The sequence below is a fragment of the Pseudorca crassidens genome, chromosome 3, assembly GCF_039906515.1.
Source record: "Pseudorca crassidens isolate mPseCra1 chromosome 3, mPseCra1.hap1, whole genome shotgun sequence".
In the NCBI taxonomy this organism is placed as follows: Eukaryota; Metazoa; Chordata; class Mammalia; order Artiodactyla; family Delphinidae; genus Pseudorca; species Pseudorca crassidens.
This window is the reverse complement of record NC_090298.1, coordinates 22,962,836-22,968,835: the sequence shown is the minus strand read 5'-3', so window position 1 is coordinate 22,968,835 and position 6,000 is coordinate 22,962,836. Positions and strand designations below refer to the sequence as shown.

General features: G+C 38.7%; 1 pseudogene; it reads right to left on the bottom strand.

The window, feature by feature from the left end:
• Positions 1–3,462: 3,462 nt before the first annotated feature.
• Positions 3,463–5,139, bottom strand: LOC137220953 (EH domain-containing protein 1-like; annotated as a pseudogene).
• Positions 5,140–6,000: the final 861 nt, after the last annotated feature.

The following is a 6,000-nucleotide window of genomic DNA, read 5'->3' as shown; positions in this document are numbered from 1 at the left end:
AAATTTACAGAATATTGATAAATAAAACTCTTCATTGGATGGAGCCTCAAATGCAGAATTACAAAATTTAAATGTGAACACATTCCCAATATAATTTACCTTATACTCTATGAGTGGAGAAACTAAGGATCTGGAAGAATATGACTTCTCAAAAACACAACAAAAAATAAAAATAAGAGCTAACACTTTTATTGTACTTACTCAATGACTAATATTCTCCAAGTGTTTACTACTTCTTTACATATATTAACTCAATGAATCCTCACAAAGACAGGCATGCTATTATAAACCTCAATTGCAGTGGACAAAACTGAGGGACAGAGTAGAAAACCGAGCGGTAGTTATGGTAGCATTAGTAACAGCCACAGTTGTGTTAACAACTAACAATTATACAGTGCTTACCATGTGCCAGGCATTGTTTTAATAAATTTATTCAGTTACCCAATGAAATAAAAATGATTATCATGATTATTTTACAAGGAAATAACTGAGGCTCCAGCCTATACATGCTTTTATAAGATATCTACTAGGATATGGATCAATTATTATATATTACTCACATCATCAGCATTACTATCCAGAGAAGACATATATTTACCCCTTCATTTAACGAATATTTCCTAAACAACTATTGTGCATGTAACCATTGTTGCTTGGGGCTTTTTTGAACCCCTTTCTCTTTATTCTATATAAAAAGGTCTATAAGAAGGTGTATTAAAGTTTTATAACAGTTTAATTATTTCCATGCAGATTATATCCAAGTGTACAAATCCACATATTTTTTAAATTACCCATATTACTTAATTTTATTTATTGATATTCATATTATTATGCATAGTGTTGTGCATGTGTACATGCAGTTTACTATATAATATAAAAATCATGACTATTTATTAACATCATTGCTTTGGATTTTTTATTTTTTGGCCACGTAGCATGTGGGATCTTAGTTCCCTGACCAGGGATCAAACCTGTGCCCCCTGCAGTGAAAGTGCAGTCTTAACCACTGGAACACCAGGGAAGTCCCTTGGATTCTTTGAAATACATAAGGCTATGAGAGACATATTTTGCTCATATCAGTGCCTTCCTTTTTATCAGTCTTTATAGGAACTCCTTGTGGAGATATGTACAATATACTTTAATTAGATTCTAATTCACTAATTTATTCTAGAAAAGAGGAAAAATCAGCTGGATTCTCTATGTTACGTGAACATTAGAATATTTTTATTGCTAGCTAAAATCAAACTAAGGAAAATTCACAGTATGATGAATTTTGTTGACCTCAAAGGAAATCCTCTCACATAAGATTAGGTTTTCTTTAAAGCAAATGCTAAATAAGTGTTGAAGAAATAAAGTTATTTGAGGAGAAAAAGTTAGTCTCCAAAGTATTTATGACATGAAAATGTGATAAAACAATGTCAGATTGATGTGAAAAAGAGGGTTTAGGCGTACACAGAAAGTACCTTCCACCATATGCTTGTGTAATGAAGCCAAAAAAATCATTCAAATTGTTTTAGCTATAAGGAAGGCATTGTATTTAAAGTATGTATTCCTTATTTCAATTGAAAGAATTCAATAAACTATTTTAGATATTACTATTTACCAAACACTGTGACGGTAACTTGGTGTATAAAATTATATCTATTTAAAATGTTTATATCTCTATAAAAATATAATTATATGAAAAAGCATGAGATAATTTCAACACTGTTGTATAAATTTTAAGAAAGTAAAGGTAATAAAGTAGCTAAAGGAGAAGTAATTCATCCAACTTATTGCATTGCAGTAACATAGGTAGATGTTTGTCATATGCCATTCATTTAGATGAACTACCTATATTCCTTTTCTTGTTTAATCCTCCATGGGAATCAACATGTGAATCAATTACTATCACTATAATTATTGCTATTCTGCTATATCCGTATTTGGTAATGAGGAATATCAGGATTAGAAAGGTTTGATATCTTTTCCATTGTTCCACAGCTTGTGGATGGTGGAGCAGAGATTATAAACCACAGTCATTTAACCACAGAATTTACAGAGATGACACGTGATCCAAATCTGAAGTGTGATTTATAATTACTTAGAGTGGAGAGTGGTAGAGTTGTGGATCGTGTTTGCTGTGTTGATGGTGATGCTGATGCTATGGTGTGTGGGGGGTTGTGTAATTGGGGGCAGTAAAAAAACAAATCACATAATAGAATAAAATAGAAAGTCATTTCAGGAAGTGTGTAAAGACATAAATTACCACAACATGTTCAGGAAAGTAAACATATTTTTTATTTGAACATGAAGGTATTGTAAGAAGATCAAGTTAGAAAGTTGGGTAGTCAGAAAGTAAAATAGGCAATTGTGAGTTAATCAGATCAGAGAAGCCGCTGTATAAATGCTATGAAGCTTGATATTTTCCTGAAGAATATTAGGAAATAACTGAAGTGCTTGAAGAAAAGTGGTGGAGCAGTCATATTTGTGTTACAGCTCATTCTTCCATATGAAAAACAGATATTTTATTCAGTTTACTGAGATAAAATTTACACACATTAAAATGCACCTGAATGTATATACTTGCATAACTAACTCCATCACCCCAAATGTTCCTTCATGCCTGTTAGCAATCAAACTCACCCCTCTTCAGCCTCAAATAACCAATGATTTACAGTAGCCAAAACTTGGAAGCAACCCAAATATCCATCAACGGGAGACTGGATAAACAGATGGAAGTATACTTATGCAATGATTTTTTTTTTAGCAATGACAAAGGATCAACCATGATGCATGCAGCAACACAGAAAAATCTCAAGAACATTATGTTGCATGAAAGAAGCCAGGCACAAGAAAACACGTTTACATTAAATTCCCAAACAGCAAAACTAATTATAGAAAACATCACGCATGCAGGACTGCTTAAGGTAAGATTTTTTTGATGGCTTGATAAGAAAACCCTTAATTATGGAGGTAATGATAGTTTTTTTGATAAATAGATTTGGGATATTAAATTTCCTGCACTTGTATATTACAGCTAAAACTTTTTAAAAAAACATTATTTTGGAAATCAAGATACCTGAAATTCAGATTTAAGTTTCAGTTCTATTATGTATTAGCTATAAACTCTTTAGAAAGTTATGGTGTCTTACTGAGATTCAAAATCCTATAACCAGCATTTGACATAACTTTTCTCATTGGGCTTTGGTAATTATGAAAAGGCATGATACATATTAAAGTGCTTAATGGAGTATCTGGCTCATAGTAAACTAATTTCAAGTGAGGAGTAGATAGATATCAATACTGTTATCCTATCAGTGCTGTTATCCTATAAAAAAAATTTTTTTTTCCTTACCTTTTTCAAAAGCTGAGGAAACATCCGCTCAGTCTTTAGGGTCCTTGAGAACTGGTGACCCTTCCCCTCCTCAGTCTCTGCCTGGCCGGGTGCTGGGATGGCTTGGGGGGGCGGGGCAGGGTGGGTCACTGGTGCTTCTGCTTGGAGGATGAGATCAGGCAAGGGGGCAGGTCAGCGGGCACCTTGTGGCCCTTGAGCTTGACTTTGGCAAGGTGTTTGCCCAGGACAAATACCTCATCTCCCAGCAGCCCGTCCTGGTCTACATCGACCAGCTTCCAGACCTCCCCCGGCACCGTACGGGGCAGCACGGACTTCACCATCTCCTACGGACTTCACCATCTCCTACTTGGCACTGGCACGCATGATCTGACAGCTGAAAGGTGACAGTACGTAGATCTCGTTGCAGGTGGGCTTCTGCTTGTCCACCACCCACTCAACGTCATCAGTGTCCTCACCGGGCCCCTCACCATAGTCATGCCCCAAGCGCCTATTCTGGAGCCATACAAGGCACGGCCCTTCACAGCCTGGCCCGGCACACCATGCCATCATCCGGGCGGTGTCACTGACCAGCATATCGTCCACCATGTCCAGCAGTTTGGGCTTCAAGGCCTGGAACTTCAACACAATGCATCTCTTGTCCTATGGGCCTTGATGACCTCTGAGAACTCTTTGGAGATACCCACTTCAGAAGCGTCAAAGGGCAGGATGATGCGGTCCACACGCTTGGTGAACCACTCCAGGCCCTCCACAAGGTCATAACCTCTCCTGAGGTGCCTTCTTTCCAGACAGAATCCCGGGAGGGCCGAGGGTGTGTATGCTGTCCAACACTGGGCTAGGCAGCTGGGCACGCATGAACCTGTTGGGGAATCTGTACCGAAGATGCTGAGCTTGTGGAAGTGGTGCCACAGAGGTCACAACGAGCAGGTGTCGCCGGGCACCACATCCTCGGCGAGGCTGTGTTTGGTGGCGAAAAAGGAGTCAGTGGTGTGCTCGGCCCTATACGCATTCCCAGGAAGCCCTTCTTCATCAGACGCCTCCTGAAGGTGGTTTTGCGCATACTGTACAGGCCCACGAGGAGTAGCTTGGGCTACGGTCAGAGTCAGAGTCAGAGTCCTCCGGCGGCGGGGAGTGGAACTCGTGAGAGCCTTACTGCTCCTCCAGGGCAGCAGCTTCCGGGGGATACAGTGACCGCAGCCCCTCGGCCACCATTTGGAAGCGCTCTGGCTCCTTCTTGTGGCGAGCGTTCTTGCCAAGCCAGCTGAACGTGCTGCCAGAGATGCCGCTGGCTGCGGCTGGTCAGATGACTGGCTGAGAGCCGGAAGCGGGCAGAGAGCCAAAGCGGGCCGGCAGCGGGCCGGCGGCGGGCCGGCGTGCACTGCGCGTGCGCACCGCAGGCTCGGTTGTAGGCGCCTCTCTTCCGCGGATAATCTGCTGAGGTTGAGGAGATTTTAAATAGGGGATTGGAGGATTTACCTTAAAAGAACAAGGTAAATGCATCTGTCTGATCTTGTGACATCTACCGTTTTGGAGCACACTGTGTGTTGCCAGGGGGAGGTAGCTCTACTTTCGCTAACTTAGAGAGATGGCACGAGTCAGGTGTTTTTATTGAGAAGATCAAGACCAAAGAAGACGTGACTAAATGTTCAGAGACTCAATTTATGGGGATGTTATTCAAAATGTAAGAATATAACTAGGTGAAATTAGCCTTAAGAGCCAGTTAGAAAATAAGAAAACACACTTATATATATGAGACAATTCATAATTTACTGCATTTATTTCTTAATTTATCATACTTTACCCATTGATGTTTAATAGACAAGGTTTGGTAATTTACTATCTCAAAGTATTTCTTTTTAAAAAGGAACTTGTAATAATGTATTAGCCCAGACTCAGACCAAAAAGTGCCTTTACTGCCCTATCAGATGGTCTGTGTTGGGACACACATTACATGGAAACTTGAAGATGCTCAATTTTAGTTAATGTTGGACTGTTTCACAACAAAAGATCAAATAGTTTGTTTCCTTATACTTCCAACTAAATTATTCTGTTCTGAAAGAAACTAATCAAGTAGAATCAACTACTTATGTCTCGCTTTCATTTATGAAATTCTTTTGTTTTCCTATCGTGGAATAGAGTAAAGCTATGAAGTCATAGGTGTTTAATTTTAATATACATTAAAGTTTTATAGCACATGATGGGATTCTTCTTGTGTATTTTTGCATTTCCCAGAAATGACTCAGTGGTATTATTTTTAGTGTGCCCATAAATATCTAATGAACATTCAATGAAACATTAAGAGAAAAAGTATTTCCCACTGCCCCTAATAGCTTTTTATCAAAAAATAATGAAAGGAAAAATTGACGGTCCAATGTGAGTTTGATACAAAATTGGAATGCAAAACATGCTGTCATTCACATGAAAAATAATAATTAATGTGAAATGCCACTACATGACAATTTGCATTAACCCTATTCATAAATAAAACTATTGCTCTGAAAGCCCTGAAATGACATTTATGTTTTGTTAAAGGTGAATATATTCTGAATCAACTCTCAGAACGTGAAGAATTATCTCTGATCAAAGTTGTGCCATGGAAAATGATAGAAATGTTCTGCAATTCTGGATTATCTGACATGGTAGTTACTAGCCACAGGTAGCTGTTA